Source organism: Poecile atricapillus, chromosome 11, assembly GCF_030490865.1.
Source record: "Poecile atricapillus isolate bPoeAtr1 chromosome 11, bPoeAtr1.hap1, whole genome shotgun sequence".
Classification (NCBI taxonomy): Eukaryota; Metazoa; Chordata; class Aves; order Passeriformes; family Paridae; genus Poecile; species Poecile atricapillus.
The window spans coordinates 11,883,797-11,896,482 of NC_081259.1; positions in this window are offsets into that span (position 1 = coordinate 11,883,797).

Consider the following 12,686-nt stretch of genomic DNA (forward strand, 5'->3'; position numbering starts at 1 on the left):
TCCAACCTGGCCTGGAACACCTGCAGGGATGGAGCATCCATAACTTACCTGGGAATTCATTCCAGTGCCTCATTACCCTCCCAGTAAAAAATGGTTCTAGTATCTAACCTAAACCTACCCTCTTACAATTTGAACCAGTTCCCCATTGTCTTGTGACTACATGCACTTGGCAGATAGTCTTGCCCCATCTTCACCATAAGTTCCCTTTAGGTACTGGAATTAAAATTGATTGCAATGACAGTGTTCTAAGTGAGTACTTCTCACTGAGAAACCTGACAGTAGGCTTGGAAAGGTGATCCATTATTGCAGAACTGGAGCTTTCTAGCAAAAACTGTGTCATATATAGATGGTGCACATGTGTGCATCCTGTACAGACATAATACGTACCAAAATAACAAGAAGTGTCCAGAGCAGCCTGCCCTAGGAACCTGTGCTGGAGCAGGGTGGTTGGAAAAGATGCCACTCAAAGGTCACTTCCAACCTCAACCAGACTGGGATTCTGGGAAGCGTGTGTGTGTAACACCAGTGTGGTGTCATTTTTTTTTTTTCTGGTATTATTTCATAATACCTAGTTGTAGTTTTCAGATTATGCTCAGTGGTGGTCATGGAGTCTCTTTAATGAATACAGTGCAAAAATCAAGACAGAACTCACAAATATTTTAATCTGGCCACAAGTTTCCAGATGTAAGTTAGGAAAACACAAAAGTTGCCCTGCAAGACACACAAGTTGCTGATTAGGACTGACACATCAGCACCTCACCATCACATGAGAATCCAGTGTGACAATCCTGAACAGAGGGGCTGTAGGCAATGCATAGACAGACCAGAGCCGTACAAGAGATTAAACTGATGGCAAGAAAAGCTTCAGTCCGATTTTTCTGCAGTCTACAATATATTTGGGAACTTGGAGGCTCCCCTGGGGATGTCCAGTTGAGTTTATACCAGCTATAGAAAGCAAGCACCAGACTGTGACGTCTCAGTGCTTTCAAGTCCTTGTGAAAGAACTTGATCTGCAGAACTGCATCAGCACTTCAGCCATGACCCACCTAGCAAAGAGCTGAACTGCAGGTCAGCATTTATTAAAAACATCTACTCTGTCTGATCAGCTTCAGCCTCCTCAGGGCGGTTAATGGAAGTTACAAACATCTGGATACCTGCCTAAAGCTGGAATTACTGAGACCAGTTACTTCTGCTAAAATGGCTTTTAGTAAAAGGGAGCTGCAATTCAAGAAAATGGAAATGTTGTTTAACATTAGTGATACAATGAGCTGAACATGCAATATCAATTAGTTTGGAAATGTGCTTGACAGGTACACTAATATTAGACAGTCTTATTGCCTCTAATGTTATCTTAAACTCTATTTGTATGGAAAATGTGCAATACACTTTCAATCAGCCGTCACAACTCTGGGAACAGCAGAAGCATCCCTTGCAGAAGTATAAAGATACCACAGATATTTTAATATAAAGCTTTATTTTAGAAATGAACCTTTGCAAGGGTAGATGAGGTTTTTTTCTTCTGAACTTGCTGGATTGTCCTTTCTTTGTGTCAGCAATTTGTGGAAATGTTTGTTTCTTATCTCAAAATCCCTGTTATAGCCAGAGGAACATTTGAATCTGGGATGTTGCCAAGACACTTGATCTGATTAGCTGACTGCCTTTTTTTTCTACACGAAGTGAATACCCTCTAAACCAAAAATTGAGTTAGAAATTTGAGCAAGAGCTTCAGTTAGGCAACCCATTTTCACCTGTATCTTCTAATTTGCATTCAAAGTTACAGAAGAAACTAGAAGTGTCTTGCCAATGACACGTCATTTTTAAAAATTGTGTCTGACCCCAGACAAGTGGAGGTCCTCTAGCAGGCAGAAAGAGGGAAGGGTTCCCTACCCCTCAAGCTGTGACCATTCAGTGTCAGGACACTGAACTTGCCACATTAGAAAGAATTCCTGCTATAGCCTTGGGATTCTCAGCTCCCCAGGTTTGCCTCCTGATCTCTCAATCAGCAATTTATTGATGGCCATTGGTATTTGCTGATGGGCAGGGGCTACATGGCAATTAGTTTGACTTTACTGTGATCGTGACCTTCTCTGTTCAGGGAGCCTCATGGCACTACTGACTCCTCTTCCTTTCCCCTTGCTCTCTTCTGTCTTTGCTGTTTCCTTATTCCTGCATCTGTGATCTCTTTCCCCACAGCAGCTCCCAGTTTCAAGGAGCTGTACTTGTCCAAACCCCTTTCTTGCTCACTGAAGTCACATATCTGAGGGGTGGACTCCACGCTCATCGGACTAACATGGGACAGAGGAGCTCACTCCTCAGAGTCGTTGTCCCAAGGGTGGCTGCAGACATTGCTACATCTGTTACTCATTTTACCTTTGGGAGGTTATTGCTGCAACTATAGCAGCTAGAAGCACACTTTTTAGGTGTAAGGTTTAATTTCATAAAGCTCAGCCAAGATGAATGGAGTATATTCTGACCTAAGGCTTACTTAGAGCTGAGTCTGAAAAAGATGAAGTCCCTTTCTGCCTTTTTTTCCTCAGGGATATGTTCAGACCTAGATAATACTAGTTTTCCATTTTTACATAAAATCTTTGGAGAGGAATTGGTTAAGGCCAGTAAATATGTATTTCAATATTTACTCATGGAGCAGTAGTTAATGGTAGTTCTAGTGAATCATTAAGTCTAGGAACTTACTGCCTCTTCCATCATTCTGAATTTCTGAGGATGAGGGTTTTCTTTTTAGTAATGCTTCATGATGAATCTTCTAAATAACCAACTGTATTTATGTCTGTGTTACTTCTAGTTAGTATTGGATGTCTAGCTGCCATTTTATAATTGAAAATTCTTCATATCTAGATCAGTAAGTGCACAGTGATCATGATTTATTTTAAATATTATATGGGTCAGCAGACTACAGTCAGCTGTAGTCTAAAACAATCTTCTAAAACAGAAATCAGTATCAACTCAGTCTAGTTAAGGTGGCCATATAATTTAATGGCAAAACAAGTAGAGAAGAGAATGCCTTCTGGCTAATTAATCACTCTGTTAGTGGTCAGCTATTCATCACCTACTTTGCCAGTAAAGAAGCTCAAGCTTGCTTAGTAAAGGATAAAAGGAAACTGAGCATTTCCTAACTTCGATGTTTATGATGATGCAAGCCAGGAACATTACCATTTATAATAGTTGCACTGATGTAGGACAGAGAACAATGAAAACCCCTATCCTTGTGGGCTATTTGTGCGGGCAGATTCACACTAATTAGGACAGTACGGAGGAAAAGAAGGCTGCCCTCTGGTAATGAGTCGTGTATCAAGCTAAACCATCCACCTCTGCTCGTGTTGCAACCTCTGACAAAAAAAAGATGTAATGTAGGACAAAGATCAGAGACAAATCCTGCCTTTTAAGAATAATAGCCCTGGGTTCTTTAATTAATTGTAGCAAGGAGAGAGGGTCTTGCATGAATTTCAAAAGGAAAGTAGGATCATCTGAACTGGTGCACATTACTTAAGCTGTGCACATCTTCCTCATCAAAATAAGCCCATTATGTAGCAGTAGCAGCTGGGAGCCATTATTAATATTTAACATTCTTCGCAGGGGTTACTGTGGGTTTCTGTATTAAGGTTACATGACAACGTTGCAATATCATGTGCTGTGGGTTTGTATTCTTTGAGCTTTTTCGGCATTGTATAAAGTTCTAGTGAAGTTTTATTAACTCCCCTTCCTTGCCATTTGCAGAAGCTGAATATTTTTCTAAGGTGTACTGTGGTGCTTGATTATTCATTCTTCATTGCCTCCAGCTTTACTAGTCCACCGCCTGCTGCTTGGCAATGTGAGCATTGCAAGTCCTATTATGGTGGGAGCAATCTTGCACAAGAAAGGATGAAACCAGTTTCGGTCCCATGGTGAGAGCTGGCTTCTTCTATGACAGATGTGTTCTGTTTCCTCCAGCTGTGTGGGTTTTTGGTGTGAGAGTGATGATACCACTCAGCCTCTCCTTCTTAACTACATCTTTTGTCTGATATTTGCTTTTTACCTGCGCATGTTGAAAGGATGGGCAGTTCTTGGAAATTTCATTGTCATTTTCACTGAAAATAGGTGGGCTGAATGTGTAGGATGGAATCCCCATGTTCTGCACATCTCTGTCTAAGAGGGAACCATCCTTGGAACCATCCCAGCCCTTGGGACATGGGGCCAGCAGGCAGTACCCAGTACAGCAAGAGGGACTTGGCACACAGGGAGTTTCTGCTGACAGTGCTTTGGAGGAGCGTGGGACAAGCTCTCTACTGGCTCTACAGGGACAGTCTCTGGCCTTCAGGCTTTTATTTTGCTCATATTTTGTTTTTACCCTTTTTATGGCTTATCAACTTTTTCCTTGAAGTCATAAAATCCTTTGAATCAATCTGTTTACAGCTTTTTAATAAGTTATCAGGCAGTGAAGCCAACAGTACAGAAGGGGGAAACATTTGGATCATCATCATCATATATATCCTTTGACATCATAAACATAAATCACTGTTGTGCATTAAGAAGCGGTTGCTAGGAAGGTGCCCTGGGACAGTATCTGCTGTCCTTCAATGACTACTGGATTAAATGTACTCAATTTAGAACTAAAATGTCAGGCTAGAGCCTTCTTTAAATTCATGCCTCGCTGATGACGTGCAACCTGAGATTATGTGTAGCAGATGGCACGATGTTGACTAACTTCACAATGCCTCAGTAGCACATTTCCTTTTGCACTCTGTAGCTCATTAGTGACAGGAGACATTGGCAACACAACTTTTACCTCCTGAACTGCCTTAGAGCTTTGCTGGGGGAATTGCCTTATGTTACTAATCTGTCCATGTAAACCCTTCTGTCCATGTAAACCCTGCTGCAGGATGATGGCAGCACATCATGTTCATTGTGGAAGGGGAGGAGGGCAAAAGCAGTGCTGAAAACATGGAGGTGTGTGAAGAACAGTGAACCTTCTGAGTCATTCCATTACCACTGGACCTCATGATGGGACACTTGATTTCAGTTTCTGGAATGAAATGAATGTCAAATTGCCAATTAGCCATTGCAGAACACTCCTGAGTTTCAGCATATTTTTAATTTAGCTTCTGTATGTTTCTATTTCCATTGCCTGAGCTGTCCATGCTAACAGCTCTTCCCATAAGCCTCCTCTGTTCACATGCACCCACAACACGGCTACAGCTGGATATGCAGGATCCTCACCATTATCCACTGCTGAGCCTGCTGCTGCTGAGTTAACAATAGCATCTTCCTTTTCCTGCTAAATTCAAATTCAGTGCAATTAATCCCTCCCTTAGCCTCTTTTGATTAAAAAACAACAAACACAGTAAATCTGGATGTAATATGGATATTAGTGGCACCTTCATTGATGTGCTGTGAGTCACTTTGAAATCACCTGTCTTTACTGAGTGCAGAGGATCCCTCAGACAGCAGCACCCGAGGCCTGAAGGTGGTGGCCCTTGTGACACTCCTCTGAGAGCAGCCTGTCCTCGTATGAAGTAAAGCCTCTCTGGAACAAGAAGGCAAAGCAATGATATGGGTGCATTTGAAGCTGTGTAGCAAGTTTCTATTCCAAGAGCTCTCTTTACCTCCCAGACAAAGTTTACCAGTGTTTATTTCTTTTCTGTTGGTATATTTTAATTTGACCTAATTGGCCTTGTAGCCCATGTTGTCATTCACTGTCCAAAACTGGAGTATGCTTTTGGCCTGTGACTATTTTAAGCTGGTGTGAGTAGAGCACTAAACAATCAGCATTCATGCCTTTTATTACAGGCTTCTTGCTTCGGGCAGCTGGCCTTAGAAGTGCCATGGCATTGCTGGAAGAGAGAAGCTGATGATGGTCCAAGTGGGTCATTGTTTTATATCCTGTCAGTTACTGGGTGCTGCTCCTTAGCTTTTGTACAAGATTTCTATAAGAACTTTCTCAGATCTGGTCGAAGAGAGTTGACTGCTCTGAGTGAAAACATCTTCCCTTTCTCGGATAAATTGTTTCCGTTGGAGGAGGGTGGGAGACTCGAATGTGGGCGCATCCACTTTCCCTTGAGGTAGCTGAGCCATGTGTAAACTAAAGTGCCTGTACAGTCTCTGCTCAGATTTATCTGGTATTGACCTCATGTCCCTTCACTGCTTACACTTTAGTACTCTGCTCATATTGCCACCCTGTTTAAATAGCTACAGAAACCTTGGAAGATCAGCCTGCAAACAAAATCCTCACGTTGAGCTAACACAGTCTGGCAGTTTGGTGTCCTTCATTTTTGTTCCTATGTCTGTTTTATTTTACTGAAATGCTGCCCTCGAGTGGCGAGCAGCCGATTGATCCCAGCGGGAGATGGAGCCGTTCCTGCTGCCTGGCCGGTGTCCTGGTGCCCCTTTGGGAGGTGAATGTTCCTGGTGGCCCCGAGCACAGCGGGCTCCAGAGTCAGCATCCCACAGAAGCAGCTGCTCAGCCTGTTCTGTGCAGGAGCCCCTTGGAAGTCTCCAAGCTATGCTATGGCACAGCAGCTGGAACTCCAACACCAACAATGTCCTCAGTTTTTATGAGAAGATGAAGAACTGTAATTCTGAAGGAAATTTTGATCTGTTTATCTGATCACAAGCTTCCTAAATTTAATTTATATGATTATTTCTTCCAATCTGTTGTACTGTTTCTTCACATGAGTTCAAGGTTTTAATGTAGAAACTGTTTGTAGAAGAGTGTTTTTCTGTGGCAGGGTTAAGGTCTCTGAGCTTGACTAAGCAGTACCTCCAGTGTGCTCTCTGGGTCTCAGGAGGGAATGTCATGGAGCAAAAGTCCTGAATGAGCTCCAGAGGACCCCAACAAGTTGGAATACAATATCAGGAGTTAACAAAAGGATGAAGGTGGTTTGTGGTAAAGCAGCTTGAGGCATTACTGCTTTGAGCTTTATTCTGTGTCTCCATGCCAGAGGTTTCAGCCTTGGCAGCCGTGTTGCTGCAAGCATAAGGATGCTGGCTCCTCAGCCAGTAAGTCATGGCTTAGTGTACTGCTTTTACTCAGTTTTTCTGGGCCACTGAAAACTGTGTCAGCATGTGACTTGTTTTACCTGCAAGGTAAAAAGCAAAAACAAAAGTGAGGAAGGGTTTTTATATGAAGGGAGGGGTGTCTTTTGGGAGGACTTTGTTCTCAGCATTCCCAGGGTGTTTGAAGAACACTCCATGCTTCACTGAAGACCAATTGTCCAAAGGGATCTGTGATCCTACCTGTATGTAATTAACCCTTCTGGCAAGTACCTAAATGTGTCCTATTGGGAAGATTCTCATCTTTTCATAAAGACAGAAGATAGTGCTTTTCCTATGTACTGTAAACTTCTATCATCCTGCACAATATGCAAATACTATCATTTCTTCCTGCATTAACACACTTAATTAGGTATAGGCTTGTTTACTCAAGCATCACTATGGTTTGTGAACTCAGATAAAGTGAAGACAGAAAGTCAGATAATTTCAGATGCAGAGTCCCTTCTAGGGAGTCCTTCAGGACTGGTTATTTAGGTGCTTGCTGCAATGACCAGCTAATTCTTGCTCATCATCCTTTGGGTGATTGTTCTTGGCAATAGTTCTACCTATGTGTGTGTGAATATATGGCATGAGTGAGTATATGAAAGCCTCTGAGAGGCTCTGTGTGAAGTATCTTTGTCAAAAACTGTCAGTTAAATAATTTCCTTTATGATTTGGCTCAGCTAAAGGCTTCTTGTACTGAAAAGCTCTCTCAAAAATTCTTCTCATCTCTAGTTGCTGAGAGCTCCTTAGTTAAGATGCTGATGCTAACCATAAAATGTGGGTTTTTTTCAAATGATCATATTAGCACCTCATCCTTTTTTACCCAGTTCTTCTGAAATCCCATCAAAACAGCGAAGTATGGGAAGACTGTCTGGGGCATTATTACCGCAGAGTAATAAGAAATATAGAAAGCAAATGCCCAGACTATTCCAGGAGAAACCAGGTACATATTAGTTCATGCTCTGAATTTTCAAACATGAGTTCTGGACTCTCAAGCCGATGTTACAGGCAGCTAATGCTAGAGTTGAAGTTAGTCACTTGGAGTGCCTGGAGCAGTGGTTATGTCTAATATTAAACCAGGGACAGGTGAGATGCTAATGTCAGTGCCTAGGCTGTGTGTATATAGAGGTCTGGACAATGGTAGTTACTTTTCACTGGGCCTGCAAATGAAGGTAGTTAACAGGCCAGAGCTGCAGCATAAGGAGGCAGGCTCTGTGTTTCATCTAGACTGTATTGGCCCCATTATAGCTCACATTTGTTTATAACAAATATGAATACATTTTGAAACATTTAATCCATTCTGGTGAAACCTGATAATAGGGACCCATTGATTTGCTTGCTGCTTACATCAATTCCCTTGAATTTCAAATTTTGCCTTGTATCCTTAAAAACATAACAAAGTAAATTTAAGGGAGGAAAATGGAGAACATCAGTAAAATAGGAATATTTGCTCTCTGCAATCAGTGCAGAAAAGCATTTTTTTTCTTCCTTTTTCTGGCTGAAATACTCCATATACTTTTGGCTTTAGTTTCCAAGCTGAGTCCAACATCCATTTGTTACTGTGCAGTGAATCTCTGTATGATACTAACTAGACATGGCAGCTCTTTTTTAAAATAGACCATTCCAATCTGTCGCTTTATTCTTTGGCACCAGGATTTTCACTTTCCTGAGATGAACTCCACTGCTGGCCATCAACCTGATGGAGTGGAAGAATTGCAGAACAAACTGATGCCATCAGCTAATTCACCTGAACAGAGCTGTGTGTGAGACCTACCTTGTCCTGTGAGAATCCTGTCAGCTGTAGCAGCTGAACAAATATTTTCAAGGTGGCAAGTGAGCCAATTATCTGAAAGAGTCCAAACACTTTATGTAAATACCTGTGCTGTTCTTAGTCACACAGATTTGCTGGAACTTGCCCGCCATCTTCTCTCCTGTTAAGCAATTTTTTCAAGGTGCTCTGAATAATTTCCTAACTCCATGCATGTGAAGAGCCTGAAAAGGTATCCTCAGTTTCTCAGGATCAATCTTCTGCTGCTTCCTGGTGAGAAACCCAAGTAGGTTTTCATTAGGAAGCAATCTGGGAATTAATTAGCATTTAGTTTCAAGGTTGACTTTGTTGTAAAATCATATAAAACCCTGCAGCATATTTGTTTGTTGCACTGGTTGCAGCTGCCAAGATGCAGTGTGATCACTAACGTGGCACCACTAAGTGATGCCTTTGTTTATTACCTACTGCTCAGTACCTTGCTTCTAGAGAATCATGCATGATAAAAAGGGAAAGAAAAGGTGAAGGAGACAAAAACAGGGGTAAAAGAATCCCATCAGAAGAGCAAATGCAGCAGGAGCTGTGTCTTGACCTTATACATACAAAACATGCAGCTCACTCACCTGCACAGCTCCATAGCTGGGAACAGAAGCTCAAAGACTTCAAGCTGTGTCAGGAGTGGAGTAAGAGCAGCCCTCTGGAGCCAGGGTCTCTGTAAAGCCTCTCCAATGAGTTGCAAAGAAAATAATAATTGTTATTATCAAGATTTGGGCCTCATTTTGCATGAGTCCCCAGGGATTAGGATGGCACTGTGGGATGGATTCAGACCCTTTTGTTGCCTCTGTCCCCCTCAGCATAATGTGAGATAATGTGAAGCTGCAAAAAGAGCTGGCTAGACTTCTCTCCTCCTCACCCACTTGCATGTATTTAGTGGTACAGATTAAACTCAGCGAGCTGGCCAGCAGTATTTAACACATGACTGAGAAACAAGAAGGACTGAGTGTATTTCTCTCTTAAGTGATGTGACATAGTTGCCATCTGCCTTCATTACTTACTTGTTTAATTGTCTGTCAGGGTAAGAGGTTTATTTTCCTTCATTAAAAGTAGCATTTCATACTATCAGTATATTTCTGCTCACTCATGCAATGCCTTAGTATGAAATGTGAAGTACAAAATGCAAGAAAAGAAAGAACTTATTTGGAGTACAATATTGCAGATTGATTGCTCTTTTGCATGATGGAGATGTCTGCTCATGTCCAAGTTAGTGCTGAGAAATAAATGAATTCTAAAAAAAAAACGAGGGAAGTCTTCTAAAACCATGTTTCTTACAGAAAGATATAACTGTGGGTATCAAGTGGCTCTGAGGGCGTAATTTTGGGAAGTTGCAGGCTTTTCACATATCAAGTGCAGTCACTCATCACGGTGAATATTTGTACAAATGGCTCGACCAGCAGGGGAACTCTCATGGTAAACAATTATCTGCCTCCTAAGGCAATAATGAATGCTTTAAATTACCAGGATAATGTTCAACAGTAGTTTTGAGATACTGGCTCTGAAGTAGATATTAAAATTGAAATCTTATTTCACAGTTTTGAGTAGGGAAAAATCTGAGTTTGAAAAAGAACTAGTTGTTTTTTTTTGTTTTAATTGGCACCTTGAATGATAAGGTTGTGTGAACTACAGCTAGCTTGCTTATACAAAGATTCTTCAGCCTGTTTTACTGCAATAAATTAATAGGTGTTTAATCGTTCTTTGAACTGAGATCATTATTTTAGTGTAGTCATAACTAAAAAGGAAAATGTTAATCACTGAGATTGAATTATGCAGTGACCTTTAAAATCTATAGTTGTTTGCAGCTATTAGACTTGTTTCAAAGTAGGAGTCAGAGAGCACTTTTAATTGTGGACCTTTTCAAAATAGTTGCAATGTTTCTGTCCAAAAAATAACTGCTTTTCCCAAAAAAGCTAATTTCTAGTTACTGGCTTTTTAATTCTTTGTATAATCCAAACGACAAACACAAATTATGTCCTCCAGTGGCTCCGTGTCCTGAAAAAACAGCAGTTTTCATCTTTTGTTTAAAAATTCATAAACTTCCTTTTCTTTTTTCTTAGTACTTTTCTTTGGTATTTACATTAAATCTGAAAGTGGAAACGAGAAACTCAAGTTCTTTTGGGCAGATCTTTCTCCCCAGTAGGACTGCAGCTGCCTAGGAGTTGTAGTTCAGTGGCTGTGCTGGCACTGGTCACCCAGAAGGGATTTCTGTGAGGAAAACTCTTGCAAACACAGAGGAGTTTCTGGGGGAGCAGAGGTGGAGGCTCAGGAGGTGAGGAGCCCTTGCTCTGCTGCAGAGGCTCAGTGAGGTCCCTGGGCACTCAGTCATGCTTGGGCTGGCCCAGTCTGGCTGTCAGAGGGACCTTGGCTTGAGGTCACTGGAGAGAGCAGAATCCATGAAGTTAAATGCAGCTGGGCTTTTAGGTGCAGTGGGGCCAGGTGTGTGTCAGTAATTTTGAACTCTGAAATAGAAATAATAATCCTGCTGGTTTAGTTGCTAATCTTTTTGCAATAGTAACTATGCATTTGCTAGATATGTGACCTCTGCATGGCACACTGGGGCCTCCCACTCAGCTGAGGCTGCTAAGCTCTGTAAATTACAAATAGCTGTTACAAATGCATCTTTAGTGCTAGTTTTGTAGCTTTTAATTGACCCAAGTGATTATCTAAGCTGCAGAGAGAGAGCACCACATCAGCTGTTCCAGTGCAGGGCTTAGACTCATCTTCTTAAAAGCCTTTTTATGAATCATAACTCTCTCTGTCCTTGAATAACTTAAAATCTAACAGCATTGCAAATCCTAAGATTAACAGTCCGAACTTGTTAATGATGGTTGGTTTTGACGCACATCTGAAGAAGCAGGTACCATTACTCATCCTCCCTTGGATTATATCCCTAGGTCCCTTTTGTAACATCCTGTAGGCCTGTGACCAGCTCCTGACCTGGTTCTGTAAACAGGCAGGCTTCTGTTGTTGGATGTTATATCTAACACACAAATAAGTCAAGTAGATTGTGTACTCAGAGATGACATTTCAAAGGTGAAGCCTATGAGGATTAGCTCAGAAGTGAATTTATTTTTCCAAAACTGATTACACCAAAACCTATTTCCAGTGGACAACATCATGGTAATTTAGTCCCATCCTAGTAATTTAGTCTCTTTCCTAGCTGCAGTCACTAATTGGGAATTCTCTTAGCAAATGTTTTTGCTTGCAAGGGTTTCTCCTCATCGTTCCTATTGCCAGGACACCCTCTGTGTACAAAATCTACCTTAGCTTCACTGACAGTCTGTAAAGCTCCATTTTAGGGTATCAGCTATTACATCAGAATATCCCTGTCAGTCTTTGGTGTGGACAGTATTCTCAGGCTCTCTAGTCCTCATAAACCCAGATCTTGGCAGAGTAGCAGCATTTTCTTACACAGATTTTAGTCTTCCCTGCATATGGGTTTGTTTTGGGGATTACATCTGGTTTGGGGATGAGGCTGCTGTTATTTCAGCTGTGCCATTACACAGAGCATAGATGCTCCTGGATGGCAATTCCACACTGAGCTTCAGGAGACTCAGGCCAGTCTGTGGCCACAAACAGTTTCAGTTTATGCCTGTTTTACTATTTCATCCCCTAACAAGAGCATGAACCCTGATTAGTCTGTGGTGTGACACATAAATCCTTCAAGTCAGTCTGAAATAGTTCAAATTAAAGCCATTATTCTCCTCCCAGTTTGCATGTGTAAATGTGATTAGGTCAAAACAACAAAAGCTCCCTGTTCTTTATTACTGCTGGACTGGTCATTTTGAAATGCAGGTTTGCTCTTCCCTGTGTCATCCTGGGAACAATCCCTGTAAATAGG